This window comes from Schistocerca cancellata, chromosome 5, assembly GCF_023864275.1.
Source record: "Schistocerca cancellata isolate TAMUIC-IGC-003103 chromosome 5, iqSchCanc2.1, whole genome shotgun sequence".
In the NCBI taxonomy this organism is placed as follows: Eukaryota; Metazoa; Arthropoda; class Insecta; order Orthoptera; family Acrididae; genus Schistocerca; species Schistocerca cancellata.
In genome coordinates, this window is record NC_064630.1 from 622,883,890 (window position 1) to 622,903,109 (window position 19,220).

A 19,220-nucleotide genomic window follows, 5' to 3' on the forward strand; every position below is an offset into this window, starting at 1 on the left:
AACTTCAAAAGAAAGGCATCAGATGCATAGCTAAATTTACACGATATGAATCCTGCAAAAAATAAAATTAAAAAATCAAAATATTGACTATGCTTAGTTTGTACATATATGAGACAATGCTTCTTTTAATGGTAGGCTAAATTATACAGCATTTTCAAACAGAGATTTACGTGACCACAACACAAGAGTCAGAGAAAACTGCCATACCTTCTGTAAAAGATTGAAAATGGCAAATAGGGACTCTGAAAATGCGGGAAACTTATTTTATAACAGACTGACACTTAGCATAAGGAGCATAAAGGAAGTGAGCACCTTCAAAAAAATTAAGGAACATCTTATATCTGGATGTTGGTAAAAGATGAAAAAATACTTGCAGGCAAAGCCGTGTAATGTAAAGTTAAGCTGGGTTTACACTAGCAAGTCGCCAGCAGAAGTTATTGCTGCAAGTTATTGCTAGCCGCTTGCAGCTGTGTTTACTCAGCAGCGCAAGAATTAAGCAAGATTCTTCCGCAAGTTCTTCGGCAAGAAACTTGCGTCAACAACTTGCTGATACTGTTTACATATGCTTTCAGTACCACTACGAGTGTCAGCCGAAGTGTAAAATGACAAGTAGGAGGGTGAGATATGCTTCAGCTCTTGTAATTGTAATGCAAAAAGTGAAAAAGAAAAAGAGAAGTATTTGGGTTAGAGAGTAGATAATGAGAAGGTCGCAAAATGGTGGCCGTAATAACCTTTTACAAGAACTTAGTATCAAGAGCATGGATACTTTTGAAAACTTTTGCAGAATGTCCTCAAATGATCTGGAGTATTTGTTGATGTTAATAGCGCCCGTCATATCAAAACGAGACACAAACTTCGGTACTGCTATTTCAGCAAAGGAACGTTTGCTAGTCACTCTATGATTTATAGCTACCCGTGAGCTACGAATAAAATAGGCATTTCATTTATTTATGTGACACATACAACCCAAAAAAGTTTGAATTTTGAAATCTTTTCTTTGTAGAAGACTCATACAAGTCCCTAATGTACTTGTTTCATATTCCCGTCAGCATGATTGCTCTGCTCATACCCAATGTATGTAGAGCCATTTTTAACGTCTTGAAAAGGGAAAATTATTTGAAGGTATGTGAAAACACAACAATGAAATTAAATTTTTATTGAAATAAACTGCATTTTACAGAATGATATGCTTATAAAAAAATTTTTTTTTCTAATGCTCATAAAATGGAAAGTGACAAGCTAAGTAAATAGAACATGTAATAATTACACATCGTCTTTTTCTAGACTCCTAAAACAACAAGCGAGTGGATGCAGATGGCAAAGGAGTTGTGTCTTCAAGTTATGCTACTTTCTATGTACTTCTTTTATAGATGTGTCGAAAATCGACATGATTTCATTTAATGCGCTCATTTTCTTCACTCTATCCTTAAAGTCTCGGTTATGCACGTTCCGTATTTTGGGGTAGCTCTCTGCGGCTTCAATAAAATGTTCTGTATCCTGCTTCATCCATTCCCGTTTCTCCTCCAATTCTGAAATTTGTTTGCATATAATACGTAAGATGGTTGCATAAAATTAAGTCACCACATTAAGTAAAATGTTAAATATGAGTGTTATGCAGACGACATACATACTATAACTTGCGCTTCCTACTTGTAGGAAATAGAAATAAATCCTAAAAGCTGCAAGTTACTTGCAGATACTTCTTGCGTGGTGGTCACGTGGCAGAAACCGTGCAGCAAGTCACTTTCGCAATAAATTGCTACGGTCGCAAGTTGACATGGCGATATGTTTACACTCGCAAATCGCGCGGCAGGTTCCTCCGCGCAAGTAAATTGCTGCAATAACTTGCTAGTGTAAATCGAGCATTAGAAATGGAGTACAACACTATCTTTTTCGTGTGGAAACAAATTTTCGGAAAGAAGGAAAATGAAAAACGAAGCGTAGTGCTGAAAATACAGAAGAGAACATACTGACTACGTGCAATGGTGCATCTATGATTTATATAAGTTTTCACTATGTGTATATGTGTAAATATTTTCTGCAGTACGGTCATCATACGTGATCTAAAAAATTAGTTTTCATTTTGACTAAATGTATTAGTATTTTCAGCAGCACGGCGATATATATATCTTTGTAGACATTCCTGGGGTATGGAGAAGATTGTTGCGTAAGTTAATGTAGCCTTTTAGTATATATCATCAATGCGTATTAATATTGATTATCGATAAATATTATAACAAAAGATTGTGTATATGTGTCAATGACAAATACCCATGCAAATACCATAACAATTTATTTCAGTCTGTATTGAACTGTAAACATGAAATGTGCAATATCGTTGTAAAATATGATCTGTGGACAAAAAAATGTAGTAAACTACATTTTAATTTAATTGCGGTAGTTAACACTTTCGTTATCTTGTATTTTAATAAAATATGTGGTAGATAAATAAATGCATGCATTCTGAAACCTATAGAAGTAATAAAATATAAGTACCATCTAGGTTATTTCAATGCAAAGTAACTTATTTTAGAACGCCTTTTCAATGGGTTTTGGTAACACTGGCTATGGTAGTATCCAGTGATGATAGTAGCGCGACGTCTAATTTGTCAGTGGGATTTGATAAGCCGTAGTGTTTATATTTACATTGTTTGTTGTGATAGGTTGTGGGTAGAATGTAAGTAATGCGTTTAGGTATCTAAGATATGAACAAGGCTTATGATTCCGGACATTAGTAGCAAGTAGTGTTGTTGATATTATTCATTTGCGAATAATTGTAAGGGCGCCTGGTAAGATTTGTTGAGTTTAATGTTTTTGTGGATTTATTGAGTGTAATATTTTTGTGGCTGGACATGCACTAGTAATTATTTTCGATATCAATGTTATGGTAAATGTGCCTCCGAATGACAATTACAGGAGTTGACTGACATGAATTTTTCACTTTACGGTGCCTTATGTTACTATTTCACCCGATACTAGCGTTTGTTTATATTTCTCAATTGAATTTGTTTAATCAAACTTTCCGAAGATTAGCCGTGTCGTTACCTATTGTTTTTGCTGTTGCCTTTTGTCACATTGCCCTTGTCACTTACTGTACGTCATCCAGAGTGCTCACTTTACACATCATTTCATCCCCATAGACACGCAAGTCGCCGAAGTGTCGTCAACTCGAAAGACTTGCACCAGGTGAAAGGTCAATGTATTACAATATTCCAGTATATCCGTAATAGCTGCTTGTTTTGTATGCAAAATGACCGCAATTATGTTTTAATAGTTTGCTGAAATTTTACTTTTTTTACATTATGTAAATTAATGTTGTATGGGTACCCTTGAAAGGAGTCTCTAGGATGTGTGGATAAGCAGTATCACGAAGTAGCACTATGTGTGGTAGTACTCAGAGACTATTAGACTTAGACATACCTGTATGCCTCTTAGTATTATATTTTTATCATCTTATTTCCTGTTTTTACGTGAAGTGTTAATTGCAGTATTTCAGTCATAGAACAGAGAGAGATTGATAGCTCTATGAAACCCTATTAGGTATCCTTAAAGAAGTGTGGTGCTGGCATTATACACCTTTTTTAGATTATATGTTCCGTTAAGGCTAAGGCATTTTTCTTATATTGATTAGTGTATGGAAATATGTTGAGAGAAGTCTTCGAACCAAGAAACAAGACGGTATTCACATTTGTTTATGTCTCAACAGGATTCATAACTGCAACTGAAGATAGGCATTCAAACTGGGTGTTGCTGTCTGCTGTGAACATGGTGGTTTTCTTTTTATATGTAAAATAAGACCCCGTTCAACGCAGTTTTGAAGCAGGATTTATTGAAGACATATTACATGATGCAGTGTTACGTGGCTTTATGCTTAATTACAGACTTACTATTTTAGCAGTTGATTTGTTTTCACCACGTAACGCTCGCTGTTTACGCCCTTCTTCGTTGCTGAGCGATGTATCACTTTTCGTTCTGACGCTGCAACTCTTCCTTTTATATATTTTTACTTTTTTTTATCTGTATAAATGATGAACTATTTGTTTTGCCGTTTAACAACTTTTTAATAACTGTGGAAGTATTACAGGCATCGAGGCCCACCTAATGTGTCACCTGCCTATACATTTTACATGAACCTTTCAAGACTCGATCGATTTGTTTACAAAGAGAAAGCAGAATATCTGTTCCTTTGACGTTGTACAACAACGACCTAGGAAGCTCGACGCCCTTGCGGTCCAGGCTCTTCCATGGCTCGCGGTAGTTTGCAGCGTTTGTTTTATTCCTTGCCCACTTGCCACTACGTCGAACTTTTGTGGTGATTGTTGGGCAACGTCTTCCACGTTATCTGCAACATAAATAAACTTTCTTCCCACAGAATTTCTGAAAACCCCAAAAAAAAAACTAAAGTACATTATAATAATAACTGTTCTTACAATTATTCGTATAAGTCTTGGTCGATTTAATGAGGGGTGGGACAGGACTAAGCCTTGTGACACCACAATGATTTAATTGAATTGAAGCTAAATGCTTTTATACCTGGAACAGAGTAACAACGTGCCTGACAGTTGAGCGTGGAAGGTGGAGGTGCTGTTGATTCGCAATTTTTTCATAGTTGGCGTCATATACTCCATAAAAAGGAACTTTTCACACAGAGAAACAAATCACAACAGTTTCGTTACAGACCATGACTTTTGTTCACAGCTGATTAAGAGACCTGCAGCTGAGGTTGCAGAGTGATATATTAGGCAGAACAGAAGGAGTGACCAAACTCATACTCTGGTTGTTGCTGTGGTAGCTACCCTGTAATCAACTAGCTCCATCGCTTTATTCTGAACCAGGTATAATGTCATATTCACATCCATTTCTTGTTAAGCTAATAGGAAATCCAGTCAGTTAAGCTTCTTTCATGCTGATATTATTTTGATATACAATCTACTTTACTTACTGCTCACTGCCATCCAGAGGTGTCTGTACAGTGCTGGGTAAAAGTGAGGGAGTAATGGACTCCCTTTGCATATTTTGTGGTTTATGTATGATATGTATATAATATGCACCAAAGACTTGCCCATTGTCCAATATAGGTTTTTCTGAATTTGTTAGTTTTTATGATAAGTGCATTCAGTATGGCACAGATGTAAACGTTAAGGTATGCTGTTACCATGATCTTTATTTGCCATACTCATTTAGTGGCTTCGCCAACACTCAATCAAGTTATCATCTTACAGCATAATCTAGACGTTGCACTATGCTGTACATCAGTGTATCGCCATAAGCAAGATTTCAGCTGGAGGGGGGGCATTCCAGTAACACACACTGGCCCAATATTGTTTTTGCCAAGTTGTGACTTTATAACCTTGGAGCAGCAGATTATAATTTTTTAGCTGCCTTTTTATGCAGAATCCTCTTCACTTAACCAATGAAAGTAATGATCTGCAAGTCAAAGTCGTTTTTCTTTGTAAGGACTTTAATGAATTATGTGGCACCAGTCTGACACTTATTATGTGGAGGTTGTCTTTTAATCAGTTGTCCATTCATGTATCTTGTTGTGTAGATCTGTTCAGGATATGAGCTAAGGAATTGTTAGAAACTAAATCAATATATGCTGTTAACAATCAAATATCATAAAACTGCTATAGCCTATATGTGAATGCAGGTGTTCTCAGCATATTACATTGACAAAATTATTCTTAGGATAGCAGCTAGGCACTATTTCTCTTCGGAATGAGGTTCTGACAAGCCACAAGTCAATGATACTTAGCTAGTTTCCCAAAAAGAATTCATCAGTGCTGTAGTCTGTTTGGCTGGGAAAGGAGGGAAAAGAAAAAGTAAGCAGGAAAACCAGTACTTTGAAGAAAAATCTGCTGTTGTCTTGATTATACTGAATAGTTGTTGTTCATCTACTGTTGTTTTCTTAATATTTGCATGGCTTTTTGTCTGTTGTCAAAGGATTACTATTATCTACATGTACTTTGTGCTGCATGCAGTAATACTTGTTGACACTATGGTGGGTTCTTAGATTTACTTCTGGAGGAGCCCAACACTTTGTTATAACTTGATCACAAAATGAAATACTTTGTAGCAGCCCATGTCCACAGCAATGTCATGTATTCATTACTGTCAGGGAACACATAAATTGACACTGTAAAAGATAATTATCTCTTCTCTCAAAGTAGAATTGACTGTAAATTTTACTGTATAGCTCTGTCTAATACAGCTCTCGCAAGATAATGCTCTCGTCTTAACGACAATTCCAGCCTGGGCTGAATGGCACACCATTCTGACATAAGTAAGCATGCTGCAGCAGTGGCATATGGAACTCTTGAGGGCATGTCTATGTAGACACCTCTCAATTGTCATTGCATCTGGAAGTGACTGTGCTTGCTTGTGGTTCTGCAGTGACTGTGCTTGCTTGTGGTTCCGTCTTGAGGTACCACACTTACCTTGTCGCCTTGTTCTTCGGATGACACCACTTGTGGGAATGGGTACCTATGTAAAATGACAATTGTCATGCTGCATCAGGCCGTTTAAACCATGAATTGGGGAGACTGTGGCATAAATTACAAGGGGAGAAGACTGGTAAAGGAACTGTACACAAGGCAAAAAGTTGTCGTAAGCATTTCTGGGGGAAGACATATGAGATGTGTTGGAAGAGGGGTTTTTATCGCCAAAACTTTTCGGTATTTCTTCTGAGGGGAGATGTAGTAGTAGGAGTTAAATGGATAAAGATGTTTGAGTCTGCAGTATTGTCAGAACTGCAAATTATTATGGTGAATGTTGTAAAAGTGAGAAAAAGTACTGAATGAAGATAAGTACAGGAAAACTAAAGGGATGGAGATCAGTGAAGATGAAGTTTCTGTTAAAAACAGCAACATGGAAAGGATAGCTTGGCTACTCACCACATAGGGGTGGTGGTGAGTTATAGACAGGCCCACTGAAGAAAAAAAAATTACTAAAATATTTAAGCTGTCGGACAATGTTCTTCTTTTGAAGTAGAAACACATGTTCATTCACATGAGGACAACTCATAAACTCTGGGCACTGGGGCCCCAACTGTGGCTGCATCTGATGTGAGCAGCAATCTAGGTAGGGTGGGTAGTGAGGATAGTGGTGGGGAACGTGGAAAGGATAGCATTAGGAGTGGGGGAAGGTGCAGCCCCCCATCCTTTGCAGCATTACTTCCTTTCTGTGCTGCACGATTATACTTTCACTATGCCGTTCTCCCGCTGCCTCTCCATCGGATGTTTTTCTTGGTGCCAACTGTGCTTGGACCTGGTTTATGATTGGGCCTTTAGTTTCCTCTTCTAGCGTATTCTACAACTTTTCATCAAATAAACACATTGTCCCCTTTGTTGGATTTGACCTATCACCAATTTTCAAAATCCTCCAGAACTGCAGATCCTTCAGGGAAGGGCATGAAATGTGGTGTGTCTCCACCTTTGTGCCTTTCCATCTGTGCACTCTTCCCATTCGTACAGTAATACATCAAAAACCCAGCACAGTAGCCATCCCATTGTGGGGGTGATCGTCAACTTCTGCATGGTGGTTGCCCCCTGACCATGCAGGAATGGCACCAACAGACCACCCAGGGATGGCACTGTTCGTGCTTGAACTGAAAATTTCCCATGTGTGCCAAGGAGTATGTGCTCGTTGTGACTGGTCATGACTGGGGCACGGGGACTCTGAGCAATGGATTACTGGCCAGGATGCCACTGCTGAGGCTGGGTGGTTCCCATTGGGAGAGACCCCGTTTGGAGAGGGTGGCACAATGGTGGATCAGCCACAAATGAAGCGGATGAAGTTATTTCCCACTAGTAGCCATATGGGCCCAGCAGTCTCTATGAAAGAACAATCCTCTTTCAATACAGGGAGATATGGCGGGGGCCTAAGATGTTCCCTTCCCTGACTATGCCGTCAGAGGAATGTAGGGCTTAGTGACAAGCAAAGCAATACTCCCTGCAATACTTCATTTCTACAAGGACTGATGATGATTCTGTCGTGGCCACAAAGCCCTTATTATTTGTGGAGAACTTAGAAGACAATGTCTTGACATTGCAGTGCTATCCCAATCTGTAGAGATTGTGGATGAGCGTTGCATGCTCCCTGTGCACCTCCTCCCATCTGTGTCAACTGTGGAAAGCACTATTCTCCTTGCTTACCAGATTGCATTGGTTACCAAACAGAAAAGAAAATTCAACAATACAGGACTCTGGACAAACTGAGTTACCTAGAGGCCAAGAAGAAATGTGAGTAGTTGCACCCAGCTTGTCACATGCTACAGCTATGACAATTTCAACCCCTTTTGGCAACGGTATTCCCGGCCGTTACGCCTCCTACCGTGGCCCCTCTAGACTACTCAACCATGCCTGACCCCATGATGGTTTGGGTGCACCACCTAATAAAAAGAGAAAAAGTGGGAATGCTGGGAATAGTATGTTGCAACCGTTGGACCAATTACTACTACATCGCAGGTTTGGGCTAAGATCAGTCAGCTCTGTGGATACCAGACACCTGCAGGTCACCCCCTCCCCCAGGTGGCTCGCTGCCCGTTGGCAGGTTTGTGTTTGGCTACCTTGGGGCTCCAGCCTTTGCAGCATCTTTTCCCTTGAGTGTGCAGCATGTCTATCCTCCTGCTATTGCATTTTCAGTAGCCGATATCAGAACAGTCTCTCCATTATTATTCATTCCTTTCTCTTTCTTTGTTCACCTTCTCCTATCCTTCCTCCACTTTGATTTGAGCTTCCTCTTTTTTTTCTTCTTCCTTCCTGTGCGCTCCTGAAAGACAGTCCACAGGTGACTTGGTAACGCATAATTCCCAGCCTCAAGTTGACACATAGGGTTTTGCACATAGCCTCTGGCATGGGCCAGGCTCAGGAAGGGGCAATTGCTACCTTCCCAGATTTCCGGTTGGTCCCTCTACCAGGTGTTCGGGAGGTGTGAACAATCACCTAAGGCGGGTGTGCCTCCTTCTGAAGGGGGCCCCCATTGGAAGGAGTGTGCCATTGGAGATGCTGGCAGTTTTCTCGCAGTGAGCCAATCTTCTTCATCACAGTCAATGTCTACTAAATGTAAACGGAATGAAGCTAATGATTCAAATGGTCTTGATGATCTGACCAGAGCAGAAATCCAAATGAACCTCTCTGATCAGTGTGTCGCTGCAGTCTGTTGGATGATGAAAAAGTTAGATGCATTCTTAGTGCCTATACACACTCTTTTTCTCACTTTTTGTAGAATGATGCTTCCATGAAAGATCAAAGTAAGTTATGAAGTTATCACAGTCTACTCATACCCAGTGTGTGCTACCAGTGTCATTGTTACAACCAAATGTGTAATCTGTAGCAGGGATTCTCATGAGGGCGATTGCCCGCCTTGTTCTCCCCGCTGTATGAACTGCAATGGCGACCGTGCTGCCTTCTCCCGAGATTGTCCCGTTTATCTCGATGAGCGGGCTGTCCAAGACATCTGGATGAAGGAAAAAGTGCCTTAACTGGTCGCTTGCAAGTTGTTGGCTAGTTGGAAACTCTGCATCCTATCATCTGGTACGTATAGTACTGTTCATGCTGCATCTTGCTTCACGAAGGACATGGCCGTGCAGACATGCAACCTCAAATTCAGCACCCTGGTTGTAAAATTGCCCACTGCCACGGTAGCATCCCACCTCTTCCTCCAGCTGTGCAACAAGCCCCCAAACTTTCGCTTCATGGACTTTCGCTTCATGGCGCAAAGTCACCTGCTACACAACCGCAGGCCGGAAAGGACAGAAGGAATACTCCTTCGAACACTCCCTGTGTCCCTCCAGCCAACAAACATCTCAGTCTTCCTTTGTCAACCGGAAAGGCTCCAAGAAGTCAAACAAAGGCAAAGGATCTTATCCTTCACTAACTTGGAGATTCTCTTTGACAGTGTCGCCACGCGATATCCTCGGTCGGCTGATCTCCATGTCACCAGTGTGCACTGCCAACCATTTTTCTACCCTGGACTCTGCAGACTGACAGAAGGAGAATGCCTATGCCTCTGTAGACACGGAGCAGGATCCTCTGTGCGCTGTAGCAATGAGTCTTCAAAGGGGGGACTCGGCAGCTGCCGAGGTGACATCCCTTCATTTTTTCCCTCCTCCGCTTTCCTCGTCAGAACTCTCCTCCAATGGAATGTTCAAGGCATTTGATCCAGTAAAGAGGACTTACGGTTGGTCTTAGAATTGCAGCATCTGCTTGTTCTCTGCCTCCAGGAAACAAAATTGCATCCTCATGATCACTTTGAGCTCCTGCATTTCTTCCCGGTCCACTTGAACCTTCTCCCTGATGACAGCATTCCATCTCATGGGGGAGTCATGTTACTCATCTGGGATGATGTTCAATGTCAAGCCACCTCCCTAACTACCTGGCTGTTGCAGTCCGCTTTTTCCTTCCTCACTTTACCTTTTCCCTTTGTAAGGTTTACATCACTCCGTCATTTGGCATCATGAGGTCAGACTTCCTCTAGCTTATTGGGCAACTCCCTCACCCCTTTCTGCTGCTCAGTGACTTTAATACATACCATCCCCTTTGGGGCTCTCCCAGAATCTGTCAGAGAGGTGCCCTCTTGGCTGACCTCAGTCGTCATAACCTCATCTGCGTTAACACGGGAGCATCTGTGTTCCTTTCTGACTCCACGCACACCTATTCCTATTTGGACCTGCCCCTTTGCACTGCCCGGCTTGCCAATTGTTTCGAGTGGTCAGTTCTCTCTTACATGTACTCGAGTGACCATTTCGCTTGTACTGTCCGTTTGCTGACTCCTACCGTACCTACATGCATACCAAAATGGCAGCTTTCTAAGGCCGACTGGAGGCTTTACTCTTCCCTGGTGACCTTCAGTGGACCACATTTCCCCAGTTGCAATGATCAGGTATAATATTTTACAAATGTTATCCTTACCGCCACAGGACTTTTCATTCCTCGCACTACCTCTTTACTGCACTGTCCCGGTCCCTTAGTGGACTAAGGTGTGCTGTGACGCGATTTGCATGCAGAGAAGTACTCTCAGCATTTTTAACTACATTCTGCTATGGCAAACTGCATTCTTTATAAACAGTTGCATGTGCAGTGTTGTCGTGCTCCTCGGGATAGCAAAAAAGCTAGCTGGATTTCATTTACTGGTTTTTCTAACAGTTCTACTCTCTGTTCTGTCATGTGGGCCAACCTCCGATGGCTCTCTGGGACCACAGTCCAGCCTGACTGTAGTAGACAATGTCATAGTGGACTCTCTTGCTATCTCCAACACCTTGAGTCACTATTTTGTAGAGATTTTTAGCTCCTCCCACTATCACGCTGCCTTCCTCCAACGGAAACAAGTGAAGGCGGCTCAGGTGATGCCCTTCTCTACTCAGAATAGTGAGTGCTTCAGTGCCGACTTTATTACAAGGGAGATAAATCACGTTCTCACTTCACTCGGATCCTTCGCCCCACGGCCAGACAATGTTCACATTCAGACGTTGCAGACCTTTTCTCTTGCAGGCAGGCACTTTCTGCTTCATACATACAATCACATGTGGACAGAGGGCATATTTCCCAGACACTAGTGTGAAGCCACTGGTAGTTATCATCCCATGTCTCTCACCAGCTGTGTTTGCAAGGAGATGGAATGTATGATTCATGCCCGGCTGGTATGGTGGCTCGAGTCTTGCAATTTACTGACCACTGCATGGTGTGAATATCGAGCACGCCATTCTGCAGTTGAACATCTTGTCACCTTTTCAACCCATGTTCTGAATGGTTTTCTGTGGGAATACCAGCCTGTGGCCATGTTTTTCAATTTGGAGAAAGCCTATGACACCTGCTGGAGGACTGGTATCCTCTGTACTCTCTACATGTGGAGCTTCTGTGGCCATGTGCCCCATTTCCTTCAGGAATTTTTAAAATGCTGAGTTTTCAAGGTGCGTGCGGGCGCTGCCTTGTTGGACACCTTTATCTAGGAAAACAGTGTGCCTTAGGGTTCCATCCTGAGCATCGTCCTCTTTGCTATCACCATTAACCCTGCCTGTCTGTCGTGGGCATCTCCGGCACACTTTTCGTTGACGATTTTGCCATATATTGCAGTTCTCCATGGACTTTTCTCCTTGAGCGATGTCTCGATGGTCTTTACTCATGGAGCATCAAGAATGGCTCTTGCTTTCCCACCGACAAAATCATTTGTATTTATTTCTAGCAGCACAGTTGGTTTCTTCCATTATCTTTATGTCTTGGGCCTGTTGCTCTTTCATTCATTGAAACTACGAAATTCCAGGGGCTCATTCTCATTAGGAAACTTTCTTGGTCCTCTCGTGTGTCATAACTGGCCACCCGCTGTACACAGTTCCTCAATGTCCTACTTGTATTCAGCAGTATTTCCTGGAGAGCGGATCAGATCACCCTCTCCTCCATTTGTATCAGTCGCTTGTCCACTAAAAACTAGATTATGGGTGTTTTGTTTATGCATCTGCACATTCTCCCATGTTACGCCACCTCAATACAATCCACCATTGTGGCATCAGTTTGGCCGGTAGCACCATTTATACTAACCTGGTTGAGAGTCTGTTTGCAGAAGCTGCCGAACTATCGCTATCATACTGCCTTGACTTCCTCCTATGAGATATGTGTGCCATTTGCCTTGTGGTAGTACCTTTGTGTATACTGATGGCTCTTGGACTGACAGTAGTGTCGTGTGTGCCTTTGTCTTGGCACTGATGTTTTCCGGTATCTGCTTTTGGAACATTGCTCAGTATTTACAGCAGAGCTCTTCACCCTGTATCGGGCCGTGCAGTACATCCAGCGACACAGGCTCGTCATCTGCTCCGACTCTCTCAGTGCCCTTCAAAGTGTCTGTGTGCTATACACCGCCCATCCCTTAGTGCAATGGGTCCAGGAAAGCTGTCACTTGCTAACTCTTGATGGAGCCACAGTGATGTTTGTGTGAGTTTCTGGTTACATCGATCTGACGGGAAATGAGGTTACTGATGCTGCCACCATGGCTGCAGTCTGCTACCTCAGCCTGCCAGTTCTTTCATACCATGATATCTCTGTTGTTACCATCTGTCAGCTGGTGGTGTTACTTCGGCACCACCACTGGCCTCTCTTCATGGGAACAAGCTCTGGAAAATTAAACCCTTACAGCAACTTGGATGATCTCCTCTCGGCCATCTTGCTGTGAGGAGATTATTTTAGCTTGGTTGCACATTGGGCACTATCTTTTTAGCCATCACCATTTGTTAAATAGTGTTACCCCACCACTTTGTGTTCATTGCCCTCAACCTTGGAAAGTTTGCCATTTCCTGATGGAATGTCCTTTTTTTTAACTACTTATGTTCCAATTTATATTTGCCATCTGAATTATCAGCCATTTTAGTGAACGTTGCACAGCCTGTTGTTTTACTTTTTATCCGTCGTAGCAATACGGCAAAGGCCATGTAATTTTTAGTTCCGGACCTCCATTTCTCTATGGTGTATTTTATAGACCTTTCTCCGCATCCTTGTTTTTAGCTATCTCCACTTCCGTTGATTTGGATTGATGTGTAGTCATTTTTGTCTCCTCTCTCTGTCTTTGTGTTCTACAGTTCTGACATGGGTGCGTACGACCTTAGTTTTTTTTGCACCCTAGAATTAAACAATCACCTGCAGTGTACCTTGTATTACCTTGTATTGTCTACACTGACTCAGATGCTGTCACTGAACTTTTTGCTCTACACTATTATCAAGCATGTGTTTCTGAGAATTATCAACCTGCCTATTGTGTCCTAAAAACAGCAGTGAGAACAAAACCAATTATCTTTTAGTACACGTCACCTGGAGCCATATAACACTCCATTCAGCGATTGGGAATTTGTCAGTGTTCTTGCCCACTGCTCAGATACAGCACCAGGGCCGGCCCACATCCACAACCAAATGAAAGAGCACTTACCAGGGATTGTCAGTGTCATATCCTTGCCATGTTTAACCATATCTAGAGCGAGGGCGAATTCCCATCGCAATGGTGGGAAAGCATCATCGTCACAGAACTGAAACTGGGTAAGTGGACAGTTATCACCCAATAAGTCTCATCAGTGTTCTATGTAAGTTGTATGAACACATTGTGAGCCGGTGCTTGTGTTGGCTTCTCAAGTCTGTGTCATCTGTCTCCATCCCAAGGTCCTCAGTAACACCCTCCTTGTATCCTGACAACTTTTGCCTCTACTCTTCCTCCTCTAGTGTGGGTGTCACTGAACATCGACTGCAGGGTACCATATGAAAGGCGAGCATGGGCGTCACTCATGGCTTTCAATTCCCCCCCCCCCCTTCCCCCCCCCCCCCCCCCAACTTGCATCGTGCACATCTGTTGATGTCGTACCATTCACCCACAACCAGAACTTTACCTCAATGACTAACTACTTAATATGGTGGAGACTTATCACCTTTTAGGACTGGTATTCGATTCTCGGTTGACATTGCTTCACCATCTTTGCCAGCTTAAGCGAAAGTGCTGGCTCCACCTTAGTACACTTTGCTGCTAGAGTAACACTAGCTGGGTGCAGATTGCACTGCCCTTCTGCAGCTCTACAAACCCTTGATACAATCCCACCTCGATTATGGGAGTTTGACGTACGGTTCGGCATCGCCTTCAGCTTTGCAGATACTGGATATGATGCACCCCTGTGGGGTCTGACTTGCGACAGGAGCATTTGAACTAGCCCCATGAAAGCTTACTTGTGAAGGCTGGGGTCTCTCCATTGTGGATCAGTCACCAACAGCAGCTTGTCCATTAAGCTACCCACATTTGCAGCTCACCTAAGCAGCCAAACTACCATCTCCTCTTTCCAAAGACAATAACCCATCTCCCACAACAATGGTCTCAATCAGGGATTATGATCGCAATCCACATCTGGTCCATCCTCTCTGAACATGAGTCGTTTCCTCTTCCACCCTTCCTCTGGACTGAACCCAGTACATCTCTGTGGTGCATCCCTCTGCCACAGCGTTGTCTTGACCTATGACAAGGTCCAAAAGACTCAGTTCATCCTGAGGCTCTCCACTGCCAGTTTTTCTCCATCGTTCCCACATCCCAAGGCTCAGAAGTCATCTATACTGATGACTCGATGGTTGCTTATATTAATGCAGGATGTACTGAACTGTTCTCCTTACCAAATGGCTGTAGTGTTTTCACTGTGGAGTTGGTAGCCATTTCTCGTCCTCTTGAGCATATCCGTTCGTGCACTGGTGGGTTTGTTCTTATCTGCAGCAACTTCTTGAGCAGTTTGCAAGCTCTTGACCAGTGTTACTCACACCATTGCTTGGTTATTGCTATCCAGGTTTCCCTTTATACCCTCAAACAGTGTGGACGCTCAGTGACCTTCATCTGGACCCCGGCCCATTTCAGGATGCGGGGGAATGAACTTGCTGATAGTGTGGCCAAACCGGCTCGAGATCAGTATTTTGAAAACAAACCTCCGATCAGTATTATGCCATCAAGTTGTAGGTGCCTGGAATACAGAATGGCTTCTCTGAATTCACCAAAGGACTACAGATGATAAAGAAGACTACAAATCTGTGGAGGTCTTCCACGCTGGCCTCATGCGAGGCCATACTTCGCTGATTCGTGGTCATCTCCTCCATAGCGAGGACCCAATGTCATTTGTGGTGCCCATTTGATGGCAGTCCACATTTTGCTGGCCTCTCTCAATCTAATACCCTGCAGCAGATTCTTAATCTCCCTGACTCGCTGCTGCTAGCTGCGCCCAGTGGCTGACCAAGTTTTACATTTTATTCTTGAAGCAGGCTTTTACCACTCCCATATCAGCTTGTTGAAAGGTTGGCAGAACACTCTTTGTCCAGATCAAGCTTCAGCTGTCCGGACTTGGTGGTTCAACCCGGTTCTCACCCTTCCTGCTCTTTTATTTTTCTCCCCCACCTCTCGTGTAGTCTGTTAGACTTGTTCATCTTTTGCCTGTCTGTGCTTCTCTAGCCCTGCCTGTGTTGCTAATCTTTCCAAGGCAGTCTTGGAGTAGAGTACCTCTGGTAAACAATGGCGGCTGTGGGATGTATGGTCTCTCATTGGACTCTGCCTTCAGGGGCTTCTGGCTGCTCCCTAGAATGGGCACCTTGCTTGCCTTTTTTCCTCTGTCTCCCTTTCTTCTTTTTGTTCCTTATCTCAGCCACGCTGACATTGGTAGGCCTTGGGGTTTTCTTCCCCTGGGTAATGCGTCGTAAGATATCTTTGATCTACAGTCATATAGACCTGTAAGGGACTAATGACCTAGCATTTTGGCCCCTTTAAGCATCCAACTGACCTACCAAAGATGCAGGGGCATAGTGAGGGCAGGATAGGGCTGCTAGGTGGAGCATTGAGAGACTGAACTGGAGAGGATGAGGGTAAGGTTGTGGAGAGCAAAAGAGAAGGTGAGGGGGGGGGGGGGGGTGAGGGGGAGTGTGTTGACAGGATAGAAGGTGTGTGTAGTAATGGTGTGGGAGCAGGGAAGGAGTTAGGTAGTTGGAGGACAGGGACTAGCGAAGGTTGAGGCCAGGGGAGTCACAGGATCGAAGGATATGTTGTAGAGAGAGTTCCCACCTGCACATTTCAGAAAAGCTGGTGTTGGTAGGAAGGATCCAGATGACACAGGCTGTAAAATAGTCTTGTGGGTCATTTTGGGCAGCATGTTCAGCAACTGGTAGGTCCAGCTATCTTTTGGCCACAGTTCTTCCAGACAGGCAGGTTGTTAACTGTCATGCCCATGTAGAAAGTGGCACGGTTGTTGCAGCTCGTTTGTAGATCACATGGATGCTTTCATGGGTAGCCCTGCCTTTGATGGGGAAGGAGATGCCTGTGGCAGTGGGAGGGTGTATGGGAAAGGTCTTGCATCCAGGTCTGTTGCAGGGATATGAGACATGAGGCAGTAGGTCGGGAGCAGGGGTGGAGTAGAATAGGACAAGAATACAAAGAGTACTAGGGAAGATTTTCAGTACAGCTTTATTTATTTAATTTTTTCTAAATAATTTCTGGCACATTGAATACACCCCTCCATCCTCTGAAACTAATCCATAAACCAGTTCTCCCAAGTTTCTGTAAGGAGCAAGGCACACTTGTTGTCCCAAGCCTTCAGGAGGTCCTCAACACTTGAAAGCTGCACTCCTTTCAGCTTCATTTTTACATGCAGTTACAGTGCAAAGTCACAAGGAGCAAGGCCTGGACCGTAAGGAGGGTGCTCAAGAAGTTTCAGTTCTGTACCATGCAAATATTCAGTGCATACTTGGCTGCCATTTTCTTCTTTACTGAGTGGGATTTTATGATAGCTCTGGGTGTGTCATCATCTTCAAAGACCCAAAATTTGTTTCAAGTGTTAGTCGAAATGCATAGTAGTACAGCCAAGTCTCATCAACTGTCAGAGTGTTTTTCACCATACTGGGATTGTTCCTTGGAAACCTTTAACATCTCCTGGTACCAAGAATCTTATGTTGCGTCATCTGCTCTTCCGTCAGTCTGTGCAGCGCCCAGAGACAACAAAGTTTCTTTACTTGCAAATGATCATGCAGAATCAAACGACTTGCTAAGGTATCTTCTGTATGCTTATGTGTCACTTGACTGTGTTCGTCTAGCATTTTCCTCAAGAGCGTCGATGTTTTCCTCTGTAACTGATGATGGTGGCATTCCTGTCCTCTCAAGATCCTTCAGAGTGAAATGTTCTCTTTGGAATCCTCTGTACTACCTGAATATAGTTGTATGATGTGGACACATATCACCGAGTGCAAGAGTAATTTCTTCAAAGCACTGGTTTATGTTTAAACTTCATTGTACCGCAAAACTGCCTGAACCTCACTTCATGATGAAGATGCCATAGCAAGCACTCCAAACTAACCCTGCTAGTGAACAATTGTGCCCAAAGACTTGGTACAGTGGCTACAATGCAAGTATGAACAGAACAACAACCAGGCTTCTGTGAGTTATTGTTGCATCGTATTGCAAAACATTCATAGTACCCTGTGTGTTGTGTAGGGTGAGTGGGCAGCAGAATACCACTCTGGGAGGGGTGGGGAGGATATTTCTCATTTTAGGGCACAATCAGAGATAGTCAAAACCCTGTCAGAGAATGCTATTCAGTTTCTCTAGTCGTGGATGATACTGAGTCACAAGATGAGTGCTCTTTTGTGGACCAACCTATGCAATATTCTTGGCTATTCCTACTCCACTCCCACGTCCAATCCCTTGCCTCAGGACTCATTTTCCTCCGATAGACCCAGTTGCAAAACATGTCCCATACGTCCTCCTACTAACACCTACACCTGTACTGTCACAGACATCTCCTATCTCATCAGAGTCAGGGCTGGCTGTGAAAGTAGCCATGCCATATACAAACTAAGCTGCAATCAGTGTGCCACTTTGTACATGGGCATGACAACCAACAAGCTGCTTGTCTATGTGAATGGCCACTGCTAAACTGCGGCCAAGAGACAGCTGGCCAATACAGCATACTCGATTTTAATGACTGCTTCACAGCCTGTGCCATGTGATTTTTACTACCAACACCAGCTTTTCTGAATTGTGCTGGTGAGAACTCTTAACTAAAACAGATTCATTCCTGTACCCCCCCACCCTCCCTCGCCGCCTCTCACCCCCCTGGCCTCAACCTTCACTAGTCGCTGTCCTCTATCTGCCCATCCCCTTCCTTTGTCCCACTCAGTCTTACACAAACTACCCATCCTTTCAACGCGCCTATACATACTTTCTGCCCCCCCACCACTACTCCACCTTTCCTCACTCCCCATGCTTCTCCACACTTCCCCCACCAGTAAGACCCCCAACCGGTCCTCATCATGTCCGTGCACGCTCCCACAGAGTGTGAGTGTTGCACTTTTGCAAGTATGCGTGTTTTTCTATTTCTGAAGAAGAAGTGTGCATGGATTTTAGCAATCTTTCTCATAGTGCCTCCCCTATGTAGTTATTTGCAGTCTGTCCTTAGAATGTTGTTATTCCAGACTGTAGTCTCCAATGTTTGACATTTCTATGAAACTATATTTGAAAGAAAATTCTCTGAAGAAGCAAACTGTTTTTGGAAGCTGTAAGGATACTATAAGAAGTAAGATATCAATAGACAAAAAAGTTTATGAAACGGTGAAAGTTTTGTTTACAGTAAAAAGAATTCAGATAGAACCAATAAAGAGGTTTAGAAAATATTTTAACTGGAGTGTAGTTTTATGTGGCAGTAAATCAAGGACAGCTGAAAAGAAAGAAGACAAATATTTTGT

At 43.2% G+C, this 19,220-nt stretch overlaps 1 protein-coding gene across 5 annotated transcripts in view; it reads left to right on the top strand.

The window, feature by feature from the left end:
- The first annotated feature begins 2,549 nt into the window (after nucleotides 1-2,549).
- Nucleotides 2,550-19,220, top strand: part of LOC126188154 (serine/arginine-rich splicing factor 4-like) — a 69,429-nt gene continuing 52,758 nt past the window's right edge. For 2 of the 5 annotated variants that reach the window (XM_049929660.1, XM_049929664.1), the window contains exons 1-2: nucleotides 2,557-2,677; nucleotides 4,699-4,835. The gene's annotated coding sequence lies outside the window, so the exon portion shown is untranslated. Of the gene's footprint in view, nucleotides 2,790-4,698; nucleotides 4,836-19,220 lie in introns of all 5 variants that reach the window. The other 3 variants (XM_049929662.1, XM_049929661.1, XM_049929663.1) reach the window with 3 other exon arrangements.